Source organism: Rhinolophus ferrumequinum, chromosome 8 (genome assembly GCF_004115265.2).
Source record: "Rhinolophus ferrumequinum isolate MPI-CBG mRhiFer1 chromosome 8, mRhiFer1_v1.p, whole genome shotgun sequence".
NCBI lineage: Eukaryota > Metazoa > Chordata > Mammalia > Chiroptera > Rhinolophidae > Rhinolophus > Rhinolophus ferrumequinum.
The window spans coordinates 5308542-5325735 of NC_046291.1; the positions used below are offsets into that span (position 1 = coordinate 5308542).

The 17194-nt window shown below is 46.5% G+C and overlaps 1 protein-coding gene across 1 annotated transcript in view; it reads right to left on the reverse strand.

Annotated features, from left to right (window-relative positions):
• The window catches only part of TRPM8 (transient receptor potential cation channel subfamily M member 8), an 84658-nt gene extending 80848 nt beyond the window's left edge, over nt 1-3810 (reverse strand). Inside the window, exon 1 of the mRNA XM_033111407.1 lies at nt 3682-3810. The gene's annotated coding sequence lies outside the window, so the exon portion shown is untranslated. The remainder of the gene's footprint in view (nt 1-3681) is intronic.
• Between the last annotated feature and the right edge of the window lie 13384 nt (nt 3811-17194).

A 17194-nucleotide genomic window follows, 5' to 3' on the forward strand; every position in this document is an offset into this window, starting at 1 on the left:
AGACTTACTAAAATATTACTGAGTACAAAGGAACCAACGAGAAAGGCATGAGCAGAGGGTAACATGAAAGAGAGAAACTGGTAATGGGAAGTTCACCTCACACCTGGAAAGCCCACTTGTGGGGAGGTTGCTAGAAACTGCACCCTAATCTTACTAGGGACCAAAGCAAAGGGATAAACATGGTCAGTGGTACCTTCACAGTGTCCACCAAGTAAATTCAACCCCACGTGCCCGGACGCAGAGACCAGTGTACAAAGAGCTCCTGGGGGAGGTGGGGGCTGGCAGGGCCAGGGGAAGGGCATGACTATATAGGGGCAGCACCGAGGGATCCTTCTAGCAAAGGAACAATTCCATAACTTGATCGTGGTGGTAGTTACACAAATCTACCTGTGCTAAAATTGCATAAAATTATACTCACAGACGAGTACATGTAAAACTGGTGAGCTGTGAATAAAGTCTGGGGGTTATACAACATCAGTGTTCCTGGTTGGGCTATTTCCCAGCAGTTACGTGCGATGTTACTGTGGCGAAAACTGGGTGAAGGGTGCACAGGACCCTCTATACTATTTGTCAACTTTCTGTGAATCTATCATTATTTCAAAATAATAAGTTAAGAGGGAAAAATCGGTGCAAAAAAAAAAAAAAAACCCATTGGACCACACGGTGGGCAAGATCCTGACATAACCCTGCAAAACCGACATCCCCGAACACGGGCTCTTCCTTATAATGCTCCGAATGCGAGTTGAAGCTCCATCACTAAAGTAAAATTGCGTGGTAGCACTTCTAGCAGCCCCAAGGGATGGCCCCCAGTGCAGAGATAGCTGAGAGTTTGGCCAGATTTAGGACTTCCTTGTTTAACTACGTAAAATCTTCGCTTTCATAATTTCAATATGTTTATTGTTTTCATTTGTGGTCCTTACTCAAAGATTGCAGATGGGTTTGAGGAAATTAATGGAACCCTAACACCCACTATGGAGGTTACCTCAGAAAAATTAACACCAACAGGGCCTCCGAAGCACCATTTACATTTTTCAGAATTGCACACAGATCCTGAGGATATCGCATACGTACACACCAGGAGCAAGAGCAGTTTCAAAGTAAAGACGGACAGCTTCTCCAGTTTCCCACCCAGAGGAACACACGTTCACTCAACGGACTGACTCACCACAGGCTTCATTAAAACTCAGGCTGCTGGGCCCCATCTGAAGTGCCTGGCAGCTCTGGGGTGGGCCACAGACTCTGCATCTAACAAGTTCCCAGGTGCTGCTGAGTCTGCTGGTCAAGGGACCCCAATTAGAGAACCACGGGGCTAAACCAGGGTGCTGCCAGAAACACCAGTGACCCCTCCTCATCTCTTAGGCTGCAATCAAATTTTGTCAGAACTTGAAATCAGATCTCTTTAAAACATAACCATGTAATCGATGGGATGCTTAAAAGGCAGCATCATATCAATGTTGACTTAGTATTCTCCTGTGATCACAGCTTGAATTTATAAACAGTACGATTTTTCCTGCTAGCACATGAAACATACATCTTCATCAGGCCAGGAATAAGAGTCCAATTACCAGGGGAAAAAAATAACAGCTATGTCTTCTGTAAGGCCTATTATGTGCCAGGCACTGTGCTACATTCTTATGTATCAACTCTCAATTCTCCCATGAGTTATACGAGTTACTATGTTCCCACTTAAACAAATGAGGCAACCAAGGCACAGAGAGGTCAAGTAACTTTCCCAGTCACACAGCTGATAAGTAGAGGATACAGGATTCAAACCCAAATTGGCTGGCCTTAAACATTAAGCTACTTTGTGCAACTTTAATACAAATACCTCTTTGTAAAGGCACGGACTGTCGTGTTTACCATATTAATACACTATTAAAATGTAAACAAAGGGCTAGAAACCTCAGTTTGTTGATTGGGAGTTGACCTAATGTTATTTTTATTATTGATGCTCATGAATAATTTTAAATAACCTAGAACTCACCCATTCACAGCACAATACTCTTGCATCCTCTGAGCCCAATGCAAAAACGAAAATCAGTGTGCCACGTTATCGTCCTAATACAAAAATGGCTTTTGGCATGTTTTTAAAATCGTATTTTTATTCTACCTATCGCCGTGGTCCAACCAGTCCTAGGATGTCATTTTCAAGTAGGATGTAGAGTTCTAAGTCTCTTTATGGTAATAAATAAATAAATAAATAATAAATTCTCCTTATGTAACACTGAGAGAGGACCTAAATTGTCCATGCTATAAGAAAGTTCCAAGGGACCCGTACCAAACTCCAGCCATCTCCTCTCTTATCTCCCATAAATTATTCACTACCATGGTGCATGTGACATTTACAGAAGCTTCAGCTATAAATGACACCATCCACAGATATCTTCTCAAGTCCCCTTTTGGCAAGGGCGCTACCGTGTGCCGGCAGGAGAAAGGTTTACCTACGCGGCGTCCCCACCTCACTGACCCTGGAGAACTGAGATTTGTGATGTCATAGGCATCCCCCTGCTTTTCCAATTGCCACATTTTTGTCAGTCACATTTTTAAAGTTTGAAGAGATAGGTGAAAACCGGGAAAATGGTGAAAACCTTAGAGGCTCCTAAAGTCACTGACCCCAGTATTTCCTGCCCCAAAGGGTAGATGGGAGACAAGAGGTGGGACCCGGCAACAGATGACACTGGAAGGTGCCGTTTCCTGAGAATCCCCTAGAACAAGGGTAAATGCAGGGGGTCCCTGTGGTGCCTGGAACCCCACTGTCTTCTCAGATGCCATGAATAACATCAAGTCTTTGCAAGACAAACGTAATTAATAAAGGATGATAACTTTGTTCCAAATTTTAAAGAATTATAAATCCGAATCACAACTTTGAAAGCTCTTTATACTCTCAAGATATGGCGGAGCTAAAACTCCTATAATGATAAGTAAATTTGTGTCAGCACACAGAGGAAAGAATTAAGCAACAATCACTTCCTTACTTTCAGCTTAAGAATCTTCACACTGAAAAAGTCAGCGTCGGCAATAATGGATTCAAAATTAAACAGACATAAAACCTTTAATTATTCATCCAACCCCTCAGTGTCTCTCTCGCTTCTAAATAATACAAGTGATGAGCATGTTTCAGAAGCGGAAAAAAACGAAAGGAATCACACTAAAAATAAGTCAAACGTACTTTTCTCCTCTTATCATCAAAGAATACTGACGATTTGAATGCGTTCTTTCTTGATGTTAATTTATGTTTCAACATAAATTCTTGATTTAAGGAAAACCTGTTTTATTACATTCCCCATAGGTTTCAGAACATAGGATCGGGTTAGTCAGCTGAAGACTCCAAATGCCAATGAATTTTCTAGAAAAGCGTGTTTGAGGAAATTTGTGACTGTCAATCAGGAAGAAAAAAGTAGCACAAAAGCTGCAATTATACTTACAATCATTCAAAACTCTAGCAAAGATGTCTACATTTCTAAATACATGCAAATAAGAAGTAAATATATCTATGAACTAGCATTCTGTGTATCCGCACAACTCCCTGAGAAATTGCAAATTTTGTCTTCCTTCAGTTTCAGATCTTCATAGAAAAACAAAATGATGCCTTGCTCAGAGACACTAAACTCACATGGATTCTACAAGTTACAACAATTGCTACATTTGTGGAGAGACAAAAAGCAAAAGTGGGTAACATACCAGCAGAGGTTTCTCAGGCAGGAGAGGTTTGCTGGCACTCCGAGGTCCTGTTTGTCTCCCTTCTTGCAGAAGGAACAAGCCTTTTATAACTGGAGCTTTCTCAGCTCCGCCTTCTCCTCTATGGTTCTTTTAAGAGGAGGAACAGAAAAATATTAAGCCATTAAAAGAAGACTCTTGCAGCCATGTCGTACAGTAGCAATAGAGCAAGTGAATGTGAGGACGGCATGCACAATTATAAAACACAGTATTTTAAACGCTCATAAAGGAAGAATACAAAATTCCCACTCTTGGCTTGCCAACAGTAGCGTAGTATTAAAACATACTACAATTTAATTTCTACAATTAGTGGAGCATTTTAAAAACCACAAATAAAATAGGAAATGTTCATTATAGAAAGAAATGACAAGAATAATTAGATTAATAGCTTTTAAATAAGGAAAAAATTCTTAGAGTAAATTTAACAAATATTGTGGGGTTGTTTTTTTTGTGTGTTGTGGTTTTTTTTCCAGATTTTGATAACTTTCTCCACATCATCATATAATATATTCAGCACTGGCTAGCTAGGCAGGGGTGGGAGCAGGTGGACTGAGGGCTCAGCAAGGCTAGCTTTGTTCATTTGTAATAACTCCCATGCCCCCTTCAAACTATATTTTGTCTTTGTGAAAACTCCACAGGAGAGAGGAAGTAATAATTGTCAGTGTGCAACTTTCAGTCATTTTATTTAACTGATGCACCACAGACATTTAAATCGCTTTGTTAGAGCTGATGCTCCTTGCATGGTGGCTATTACTTCTATTATGTATTTATATATGAAGTATATGTTACAGACAAGTAGAAGTAGGATAATACCATTTAAAAAATTGATTATACAACGCGAACAAATGCAAGGGGGTTCGAGATTACACATAATGAGTGTCAATGGGAATTTTGTAAAGGCAGAGGGACTGGAGCAAGATTTGAGAGAGAAGATACAATTAATTCCAGCGACAATTTCCGCAGAGAGCACATTCCGTTCCGGGAGAAAAGCCCTTCGACAAAGAGAAACGAAAACTGTAAAATAGGCTCACAAACGCAAGGACTCCCAGGGTCAGACAAGTAATGAAAATGAATGGAGTATAAGGCAATAGGGAAGGGTAGGGACTGTGGAAAATTGGAAATGGCAGGTGCTGGATCTGAATGAGGACCCATGTCAGAAGAGAGCAGTCAGAAACTCAAAAAACGAAAGAGAATCCGAGAAAACACTACGGAGGGAATAAAACTAGAGAGAACGAGAGAAATCTCAAAACCACCCTTACTGTGGATGCTAGGACTAGAATCTCCCACACCCCTACGATTTTCTTCCCTCCCCCCATGCACATGCACAGATGGGGCCAATAGATCCGGTCCTCTCTTTCCTTAGCCTGCAGTCTACACAGCATCCTTCCAGGTATTGTCGGAGATAAAGGAACTGGAAATCTATCCTAAAATCTAGTTTGAAAACCAAAGAAAATGAACTGGAAAAGACTAGAAAGCTAGAAAATTGTAGAGACCTAAGCACAAAGTGCATACTGAAATGCTATGAAAGCACCCCTTTGTGGTACGTGACGGAGCAGTGACCCCAGGCTGACAGAAGAAAGCTGATAGCAGAAAGGGAATGAGCATGGAGAGGGCAGTGAGAGAACCGGGGAGAAGACTGACACTCGTTGGATGGAATATTTAGGGCCATTAAACATCCGGATTCAGAGCTGTATTTACAGGGAAAGATTCAAAATACACATTTTCAAGCGACTGGTTTAGGTTGCAAAACAGGTAGTACAAGTTCACCTTGGGTTTAAAATACACCTAGAGAGGAAGAACCAGAAAACTGGATTCGGACCCTGTTATAGGCTGAATTGTATTCTCCTCCCACCCAGAAAACAAAATCATAGTGTGAAGGTCTAACCCCTCATATGTCAGAATGTGACTCTCAGACATGGAGTCTTTACAGAGGCAATCAAGTAAAAATAAGGTCCTCAGGGTGGACCCAATCCAATGTGGCTGGTGTCCTTCCAAAAAGAGGAAATTAGGACACTGACACCCAGAGGGAAGACCATTGTGAAGACACAGGGAGAAGTGACCATCTGCAAGCCAAGGACTTAGGCCTCAGGAGAAACCACACCTGCTGACTTGACTTCAGCCTTCCAGCCTCCAGGACTGTGAGGAAATAAATTTGTCATTTAAGCCCCGGGTCTGCGGTATTTGTTATGATGGCCCCAGCAGATGAACACAGCCCCTGAAATCAGGTGTGGCTGTCACCCCTCCCTGACACGGCCAGGACCACTGCAGGTAGCCAAGGGAGGAGCAGAGAATTTCCGTGAAAGCCTTGGCACCACACGCCCCCAGGCTTCCATCTTCGGCACTGCACAGCCAAACGGGGCCATCTCGGGAGCAGCAAAATGGCTCTCCCTGTACTGGCTGGAAACACCGGGAGCCAGGTGACCCTGTCCTGGTCTCAAAGCAATGTTAATTAAGCCAGTGTGGATTTTTCTCATTCATTTTCTGATTATTCAACCACCAAGTTCTTTGTTCTATCCCAATTTTCATTCTAATTCCAAATGTGTTGTGTCCACAGCAAATGAGTTATCTATCATCTGACCTAAACAAGTTCCACCTGTGGATGGATCCTGCTGGAGGAAGTCAACACCCTCATGCAATGGGAGGAACAGAGGTAGAGATGTATAGTTCTATAACTTACAGACTTGCTGTTTTATCCACGACCTAACAAAATGCCTCAATTCCTCTACAAAGGCAAATAACGAAATTTGTTTTTAATTTTTAATGCTAGGTTGTTGCACTACCTTTCAGTACCAGAAGGGGGCTTCTCTGAGCAAAATCAGTGGCTGCAGCAGAGACCTTTTCTGCCACCTACATCCCCAAAGCAGGTTTCACAGGTGACTAGCATATGGGCCTGGCGTGTTTCTCCAGACCCTTCTTGCCCCATGAGATAAGCAGAGCGTGTCAGCATGCTGCCTGCTGAATGTGTAGACACTGTTCTTAGCTTTGCTCTCCTATTTTCTGTGCTGTGGGGAAACGTCACAACTGAATGACCTAGAGATGGATGGTGGTGATGGTGGCATGACAAAGTGGACGCATTTAATGTCACTGAACCGTACACTTAAAAATGGGTAAAATGGGAAATTTTATGTTATGTGTATTTTGCCACAATGAAAATAATTTTTAAAAATATTGCAAGAAACGGCTGCGGTTTTGAGCACTGTCTCTGAGCCTTTGCTAACTGGGAACGTGGACAAAATCCCCAGCCCCAACCCCTCAGTCAGATGGGATCTTAAGGCCTGTGTCTCGGGCTGTGTCAGGGTTTGGAAGGTGGGGGGCATCCTGAAAGGACCAGCCACGGTGGAGGTACCAACCATATTAGTGTCCTTCCTCCCTCCGGTTTCTTTGGTCCCTCTAACTCAGTGTCCACGTGTTTGGGGTTTCCCTAGGCAGACAAAGCAGGAAGAGGAGGCCTTTCCTTCTGTGGCCCAGCCCCCACTGAAAGAGTAAGGAGCCCACCGCCCCCACCAATACTGAGCCCCACGTGCTTCCACTAGTGTTTCTGAGTCGGTGGCCCATGGCCGCTGCAGCGGCATTTCAGGGGCACAGTTGAAAATGATGCTCTAGACCCCACCCAAGACCTGTTGAACCAGGATCTCCCGGTGGGTCTGAGAAACCTGGTGATTCTCGAGTTCCGTGGAATTTGAGTATTGCAGCTCTGAAGAAACAGGTGGCATAAGAAGAAATGCTATCAGTCTGCAGAAACACAGCCTTCTGAGTCGTGGTGCCTGTGCTGCCCTGGGGCAGAGGACAGCGGGCAGGAGCTGTGCAAGCACAGGAGAAGTCATCACGCTCCGTGGAGGGCACACCCTGATTTCAGCTCCAAGGCTTGCTCTCTACTAGGGGAGGCCTTTTCACCCAGAGCTTGGGTTCCTTCTGCTGTACTGGCTCTGTGCACAGCATGTACGAGGTGTGATCAAACAATACGGTAAATGGTTAAATAAAAAAATTACTACAGTAAAAGACACATTGCCATTAATCCCCCTTAAAATACTCCCCCTCGCTTTGAACACACGTATCTCATCGTTCTTGCCGCTTTCTGAAGCAGTTCTGGAAGTCCTCTTTCGTCAGTGTCTTGCACTGTCATGGCTGCCTCGATGTCCTGAATCATTTTGACTTTGGGGAAGAGCCAGAAGTCTCATGGTGCCAGATCTGCTGAATGGGTGGATGAGAACATACTGTAATGTTTTTATTTGACAGAAATTGCCATAACAGAAGCGATGTGTGACACGGAGCGTTGTCATGATGGAGGATGATTTACAGCACACTTTAAAATACACCTTCTCTCAACCGTAGCTCACACCCGACTGACTGCACCAGTTGAAACCTGTCACACACTGTTACTAAGGTTTGATGCGCTGCTTCCCATATTGAAGATCCCTGCCGTTCCGTTGGATGGCACTCGGCAGCAGCATTCACCGTATGTTTTGAGCACAATGGAAAGGCTGACACGTGGAGCTGATGAACACACCAAATGGGAACCCACCAACTCATAGATTCTCCCCTTCCCTAGGACAGGGAAGAGGCGGTGTTACCCTTACCCCCATGTCCTGGCTTCTCCTGGCAGAAGGCCCAAGATCCCACCTCCTCCAGAACTAACCGCTTACCCTTCACTTCTGCAGGCTCCATGGCTTCCACTCACCTGCCTCCTTCAACCATTCCTGCCACTGTCCCTTTATGAAGTACACACAGCTCGTGAGGAAGGAGAATGGTTATCATGGCACCAGAAAGGCAAACGGGCAACAGATCTGGTGCAAGACCTGAGTCCTTCCAGACCTGTGGACTGACCACACCAGCTCCTGGCTTCTCAGGTCACCCTGGGAAAACCCAGAGGGCAGCACATACAGGACGTCTGCTCCACCAGTAGAACTGGCGAAGGAAGCAGGCACACGAGTGCTAGATCTTTGCTCTGGTGCGCCGCTCGGACTGGTCCCAAAGCATGGCCACAGCCCAGAAGGAGGCTGGTGGCACCATGCCCAGCACAATGCCCTTGAGCCCAGGTGCACAGGTGCACTGACTGGGGTGCCTGTGTCTGATCTCTGAGCTCCTCCCTCCTGCGGTTACAGCACCCTCTTGGTCTCTTGGTGGTCAGGCCTCTCTTACTCCTTGCTTGTTTTACCCTCCACACTGCACCTCCACCAAGTCCTGGCATGGCCTTTATCAAAACTGTGTACTAACTCCCCAGAAACCCAGCCACTGTCCTCTGACCACAGCCCTGAGATTCCAGAAAGCACTCCCCCAGTGACATGACCCGATGACCCGTGACGGATACACTGACCGTCAGAAAGAAATGAAACGCATGGCTACACTTCCCACATCACATGGCTGGTCCACTATCGTACCCGTTCAGAACTGCTTATGACTTGGCAACTCCTCCATAAGGAATGCAGCATTCCACAGGAACTGTGGCTCCCACCCATACTCGTCCTCTGAACCATAACATTTTTGTCCCTGGAGGCATGTCTAGCCAACACAGAGATCCATAGCACTCTCTAGCACCCCAATGAGCAGTACTAAGAATGCATTTACAGGCCCCAGAAGCAATGACCTGACAGGGGGCTCCTTGCATAAGCTCCCCTGCCACCACGCATCCCCCACCCTGCAAAAACTACAGAAGCCTTCCTAAGCCACTCAAGTATCAGCCCTTGCATCTACTCTACCTTCCACAGTTCCCTTCTGCCATTAGCCTTCCATTTCATAGCCCCAGCGGTTCTGCAGTGAAGCAATAAAAATTTCACTTCTCAAACTTTCATGTGCAGACAAATCACCGGAGGATCTTGTTAAATGCAGATTTTGGTTCAGCAGATATGGAGTGGGACCAAGAATGCTACATCTCTAAGGAGGTCTTCCCAGGTGGCTCCTGGTCCATGGATACTCTTTGAAGAACAAGGGCCCAGGAAGACCCAGGTTCCTGCCAGCACCTCCTTGGCTTCAAGTCCGCAGTCCTGAGAAAAGCAGAAGCCAGAAAAGTGGTCAAGATAACTTGCCGCCTACAAAGATGGCCCCACAGGTGAACCCAGGGTCCACCTCTGGGTAGGGGAGAAGGGGCCCCTCTGGATTTGACATTCTTCACGTGTCTCCCCAGCCCCCAGAACTCTGCTCCCCCTGACAGAATGAGAAGTAGCCGGCGCCTTCAGGCTCCATTCTGTCCTCTGGTCTCAGGTGAGAAGCTCCTGTTTCAGCAATGGCCAGCCCCAACCTGGTGGGTTCACCCTGGGCCCTGATTGAAACTTGCACCTTCCCAAATCCATTGAGGAGAACCTCACCAAAACCTCTTTAGAGATCGAGGTTTTGAGCGTTTTGGTAAAAGTAGGAGCTTGAAACTCGTGTTTGTGGGGAGCCTTCCTCAGTGATGCCAGACAAAAGGGACCAAATGAAGCTCCTCAATTATTTTTCTAAGTCAGGCATCCAACTCTCTTTGCATATGAGAACCCACAATTGGACTAGAAATAAGAATGAACAGCAGTTGACACAGACAGAAATAGAGATGGATATAGAAATGGAGATAGAGACAGATACAGAGATAAAGATGAGGATGATGGAGACGGGGATAATGGAGATGGGGATGATAGAGATAATTGAGATGATAGAGGTGGGGATGATGGAGATGGATGGGGATGGGGACTGAAGTAGAAGGAGAGACAGCGACACAGACCAAGGTAGAGGCGGAGATTATACGGTACCAAAGTGACAGGTACCAGGAGTAACTCAGACTCACAGATCAAGTATTTGATATTCACCCACATAAATGTAAACAATGACAATGTGCCTTATGCATTGATAGTAAACCGCTCAGAATAAGGCAGAATACCGTAGTCGTTAAGGGCTCCGTCTCTGGAAGACGGGTCTGGATTTAAGTCGAGGCTCCAGGGCAGCCCTGGGCAGGGTCCCTGAGCTCTGAGCCTAGTGTCCTCACCTGGAACATGAACAGCAGCTGTAAAGCTCTCAGCTCAGCTGTGACGGCGCAAACTGGAGAATCAGTGAGTGTGCACTGCCGCTGAGACGGTTAAGCTCCTCACGCGTGACCGTGTGCTCTCTCACGGCAATACATAAGCATTTCCTGATGACAGGACAAGCTTGTCAGTGACACGGAGGAACAAGGAATTAGAAACATGGCTTCTGACTTAAAGTAAATCATTTCAAAGAGGAAACTGCATTTCAAATCTGCAGTTTGAATAGACAAGGTAAACCGGGTTTTGGGGTGGGGGTCTTCTGAGGAAATACGTCGCAGACTCCAGCCCACGTGGGCTTCAAGTCCTGAGTGTGAGACGAAGTGAGGCTCCTTGCATATTGAAAATTCACACAGTCATCAGCGTAGCCTTCTGACCCAGCTCTGACCCATTTCAGAGCTCCGGACAATAAGAACTCATTTTTCCCCTTTTATCCAAATTACCGAAACTTCGTCTAAGGAGGCAAATTAAGTTCTGAGTGATTTCTGACCACTTTCATGTGGTAATGGGATGGGAAGAAAAACACATCCCAGGCCCACTTGGGTTCACAGAACTGCTCCATCTGCCTTCTGCTTTGGGGGATGAGAAACCCACCCAAGACGGGAGGGCAGCCTGAATGCTACTTAAAAGCGTGACGGCTTCAGGTGATGGAGTGTAATGGAAGGAGAACATGAAAAACAGTGGACAATTAGGATTATTAGAAGTATTACCATCCCACAGAGTGGGTCCAGAGTGGAAAAGGGTCACAAAATGTCAGACACAAAAACAGCCAAGCGACCTTAGATGATAACTGAATATTTGCCCCAAAAGTAACCTGACGGGAAGGACATTTTCCAAGGGGAGAGTGGGCACCACAGCCTGCTGACCCCCGACCCTATCTCCATCCATCAAACCGGTCCAGGCTGGCTGCCACGCCCTGGGCTGGGGGCTGTAAATTCAAACACGCTGAAGGCTAAACCCCATGCACGAGGAATTTAGCCCAGTAAAAATCGCGTTAGGAGTGAAGAAACAGGTGGCTGTGAGGGGAGTCGGTCTGTCTGGGCGACGGGGTCCATCCACCAAGCAGGGGCAGGCTTTCTGTTAGGCTTCCGCCCCTTACATCCATTCTATAACGGTGATATCTCAAGTAGGAAAGTGCTGACCAAACAGCCCCCCAATAAAGAATTCCTATGTTTAACAAGTTTACAATCGGAAACTCTCTCTACACTGATGTGCGTGTGACAGCAGCTGACACACACCGGGCACCCGTTCTGTGCCAGGCACAGCTCTAAGGGCCTCACGTGTGCTGACTCACTGGCCCTCCCGACACACCTGAGGTAGGAGCCACGAGTATCACAATCGCCGTTACACAGATAACGCAGCTGAGGCACAGACAGAGGAAGCAACTTGCCCAAAGTTATGCAACCGGCATGTGGCAGAGCCAAGGTCGGAATCCAGGCCATCTACTCTCAGGGGCCTTTTGCTAAACCTTTATGCTGAACAGCTGCAAATGCACACGTGGGCACATACATACAGAGACATGCACACATACAAACACATGCCTCCACACACATAAACACACAGACGCACACAGACATACAACCACATGCTTCCACACACATAAACACATACCTCCACACACATAAACACACAGACACACACAGACATACAACCACATACTTCCACACACAGACACACGCACATGCAAATACACACCTTCACACACAGGCACACAGAGACACACGCACACTCAGAGTTACTCAGATAGAGGCACAGGGAGGCAGGTTGGCCCTAGTGAAACTCAGAGAAAGGCTGTTTCAGCTGCCCTTTCCGCCAATACTTTTGTGAGATAAGCAATGTTTTCAGGAATTTCAGGATTGTCCATTTACATGTCTAATGAGCATCTAAGACCTAACAGGTCCCAGAGTACCTGCGTCCCAGCCGCCGTCCACCCCTTAACCTGTGCCTTCCACAGAGCAGCTCGTGATCCCATCAGCCACCACCCTGGAGTCATCCTTGGTTCTTCTCTTTCCCCCACACCCAATCCATCAGTAATTCTTGTCAGCTCTGCCTCCAGTCCTGATGCGGTGAACCCCAAACCTGACCATTTCTCTGGCCACTGCCAGCTTTGCCCAAGGTGCTGCCATCTCTGCAGCCAGTCTGTCAGTTTCCACTTCCAGTCTCTTCCAAAGCCATCTTGTCAAGGCGCTGGTCAGATCACACCAGATCCCTTTCTAGAAACTTCAGGTGGCTTCCCACTGTAGCCAGGATAAAATCCACGTCTGAACTGTGGCCTGCAGCAGCCAGCCGACCTCATCTCCTCAGGCTCTTGGTGCTTTCCATTTCCATGTCTAAAACCTCCCCAGATCTCCTAGCACACGGTTAAAGGACGTGTAGAGCTCAGGCTCTGGAAGAAGACTGCCTGGGTGAAAATCCCAGCTCCACCGTTTCACCTGTGTGATCTTGGGAAAGTTTCTTAACTTCTCTGTGTCTGTTGTTTTCATCTAGAAAATGGTGAAGATAATCATACCGAAAATAAGATCTAGCCAGACAATCAGCTCTAATACGTCTTTTGGAGCAAAAATTAATATAAGATACGGTATATTATATTATATTATATTATATTATATTATATTATATTAATTTATATTATATAAGACCCGGTCTTATATTATAGTAAAATAAGACCGGGTCTTATAATAATTTTTGCTCCCAAAGATGCATTAGAGCTGATTGTCCAGTTAGGTCTTATTTTCAGGGAAACACGGTAATACCTTCCCAGGGTTCTGTGAGGACTAAATGAGTAATCCATGTAAATCTCTTACGGGAATACCTTTCTCAAGCAATGTTCATCATTATTAGTAGTAGCAGTAGTAGTAATAGTATTAAAAGCAAATGAATTGTGAGCTTGGACTCTAGAGAGCCACTACCATTCACCACTGGCTGTGTGACCTTGGACAAGTTACTTGACCTCTCTGTGCCCAGTTTTCCCACCTGTTAAATGGAAATAATAATCATACCATCCTCATAGATATTTTGTGAGGAATGAATTAGTCAATACATCTAAAGCACTCAAAATAGTACTTGGCACCCAGCAAGCGTTCAGGAATGCTCGTCATCATTGTTATCATTATGGTCTCAACATCATTCTCTTCTTCTGGGTCTCTGTTCAGCTCTCCCGTCACTGGCGAAGGCCTCCGCCACCCCCAGCCGGGTCACCGTCATATCACTCCGTCTTATTTTTCGTCGTTCCACCGACCACTACCTGCCATGAACGTCTTCCTTGTGGTGTCATATGTCTTTGACCGTCTCTCTCCCTCCGGCCTGTAAGCTTCAGCAGCATTTCCCCAGGGCCTGGCACAGAGCCAGGCACAGGGTCGGTCTCAAGAAAAGCCAAATGAACAAACGTGACAGAAGGCAATGTTTCACACGTGGAAAGCCTCTGTTTGCGCGAGCTCTTTTTGTTCCTCAGGTTGTTATTCTAACGCCCAAGTTCATGGCTAGCCACCCCTGCACATCAAACCTTAATGGAAGGCTTCGATAGTGCATTTATGAGGATATTTCGCTGTCCTCCGGTGGCTGGCATCAGAGCAGCTCTCTCTAGGGACGGTGAGCCATCCAGTGTCAATTCTTCCTTGCGGCATGAGCTCAGACACCGTTTCTCATATTTACCTTCTCTCCTTACTCATTGACTTATTTCTTTCTTCCTCATTTGATTCATTCATCAGCCTAACGCCAGCTCAGTGCCAACCGCGCACCGGCCTAATGCTGAGTACGGATGTCACCAAGGCTAACACAACCAGTACCGACATGTAAGCATCGCAATAGTGTACAGAAATGAAAAAAACCTGCCCCTCCACCATGTTCCTATGACCAAAACACAGGGTGCCAATCAGCAAACAGATGGGTACCGCTGGAGTTCAGAGTAAAGGTGGGGCTGGGGCGGGGAGAGGAGACTGAGCAGATGGGCATGGGACGTGCGTGAGCCTGGCAGAGGAGTCTGGAAGTTGTCTTGCAAGCATGTGGGCACGGAAGGGCTTTAGCTCAGGGTCATTGCCAGCTTTGTGTTTTAGGAAGGTTCTCCTTGAGTCTCCTTGGTGGTCAGGTTAAGAATGGAAACAAAGGAACAATTTGGTCCCCACAAGAGATGATGGAGAGGAGGGCTGGATTTTACAATATTAGAAGGCTTGGATGATAGGATAGGAGAAAGAGGAGAAATGGACCAAGCTGTCCGGTCCGGGCGTGGGGGATGACATGTCTAATTCACTATCTCTGTGCCCCTTCACACTTGCGGTAGGAGCCCTCCTGCCAACACAGTCACAACTGGTAGGATATTTGCTTCTTTGAAGAGCAGCAAAAATGTAAAGACTCTTGAGGAGCATTCAGCTTAGATGGCTATGGTAAGCAGAATCATGCCCCTCCCGCCCCCTCCCATGTCCCAGTGCCCGGAACCTATGAACACGTTAGGTTACATGCCAGCAGGAATGAAGGTTGTCGGTAGAATTAAGGTTGCTAATCAGCTGACCTTAAAATAGGGAGATTTTCCTGGAGTATCCGAGGGGGTCAGTGGAATCACAAAGGTCCTCTTAAAGGTAAGAGGGAGGCAGGAGAGTCAGTGCCAAAGAGACGAGATGACAGAGCAGTCAGAGAGATGCTGCCAGGACGAGGCCAGAAGAAAACGAAGGTGGAAAGATCCACGATTCTCCCTTATGGCCCCCAGAAAGGAACACAGCCACTGCTGACAGCTTGATTTTAGGCCCCTGAGACTCACGTCAGACTTCAAACACCCAGAATCATAAGATACAAAATTTATGTTGTTTCAGCCACCAAGTTTGTGGTAACTTGTTATCGCAGCAATAGAAAACTAATGTAGCTTCACAGACAGAGTAAACTCGTAATTTTCACATTCATTTTTTTTATCTATTTATGGAGTATTTAAGTTACATCATTATAACATGAAATGAAACTGGCAGAAACAGAATTCAGGAACAAACACATCTTGCGTTTGTTTTTATCAGACTCCGTTAAGCGGTAAAAGGAGAAAATCAAAGGCTTTCGAGAGTGAGGTCGGAGCGGCAAGGATTTGGTGTGTTCTGAGCCAAATCCGGCAGATGTACAGAGCAGATTAACGGTGTCAGTTCCCATCTATTGATACAGCTAGATGGAGATCAATTAAGAACACTTCTACTGTGCAATGTGTCTGTTGGCTCTGCTCTTATTACCTTTATTGGTCACGACTACATTAATTATGATAACAGAGGAATGAAGGGGAAATGGTGGAACTCCAGGCAGCCTGGGGATAGTTTGTTGACAATGGTATGGCACAGTTGAAGAGTCAGTGCGTGAGAACTGGAAGACCTGAGAGCCTGACCACCAGCTTTGGTGCTGGTTCTGGAAGTCACAGCACCGCTCCGCCTATCAGCGTTCTCAGCTGTGCGACCCCACCGTTCCTGTCTCAGAAGTCAAGTTCCCATGTACGGAAATGCTCTGCCTGCACCTGGCCTCTCTTTGCTCCCTGAGGTGGTCATTCTGTTGCCCGAGGGCATGAAATAATGCACCTAGCATGTGGTGGTGCTTGGGCAGGCTTAGCTGTTGCTACAGAGGCAGCTATCCCATAGTGCTCTGGGAGGATGGGAGGATGGGAAGAAGGGGCCACCGCCACCTGAATCTGCGCCCAGGACCCCCCAACATGGACACAGTTAGAGTCACTACACAGTAAAAGAAATCCTTGAACTGTCTTTTGACTAGGTCATCTTTGATTAATAGCAGGCTGTGGGTTACGGATCAGCTCCAGTTCACACTTCTTTAGCCTCTACGTGAAAAAAGTTACAACTCTGACAACAGCCGAGACACTGTGGTACCCTGGGAAGTGTGGGTGCATTGGTGTGTTTTTACTCTTTTGGCCCCTGACTGGCTTTTTCCTAATCCTAGACTGGGATAAATAATCCAGGCTCAAATACGTCCAGTGCCTCTTAGTCATTTTCTCATGAACTGCAAGTGGAAAATGAGTTCCCGTGTGATGTGACAGCTCAGGTATAAACAACCTGAAGCCTTAGGAAGGGCGGCTGCTAGCACAGGACCTGTGCCTCCGTGATTCCCTGCACAGCCAGTGCCCGGGAAACGCTGGTTGACCGATGGGTTCATCTGCATCCCATGAGGCCTACATCAAATGGCCGTGCTGCATGCCGTGACGGGAAACCAAGGTCAAAGACAGACTGTCTTGGGCAAATCTCGGTGCCTTGGCAGCTGCAATGAGGACAAAATGGGGATGTGTACGTGCAGAAGTGCCTTGAAGCTACCTCTATAATAGTCGGGGCAGGCTAATGCGGTGACAAGCACCCCTATCTCTGAGAATTAATGCACAAAAAAGTCTTTTTCTTGCTGATGTCCAAGTCGAATGTGGGTGTTCAACAGGCAGCTCTCCATGTGGTATCCAAGGACCAGTCCGCTCCGTTCCGTGGCGCTGGCAACCCCTGGGCCTGGAGACCTCTGTAAGGTCATCTGTTCATCCA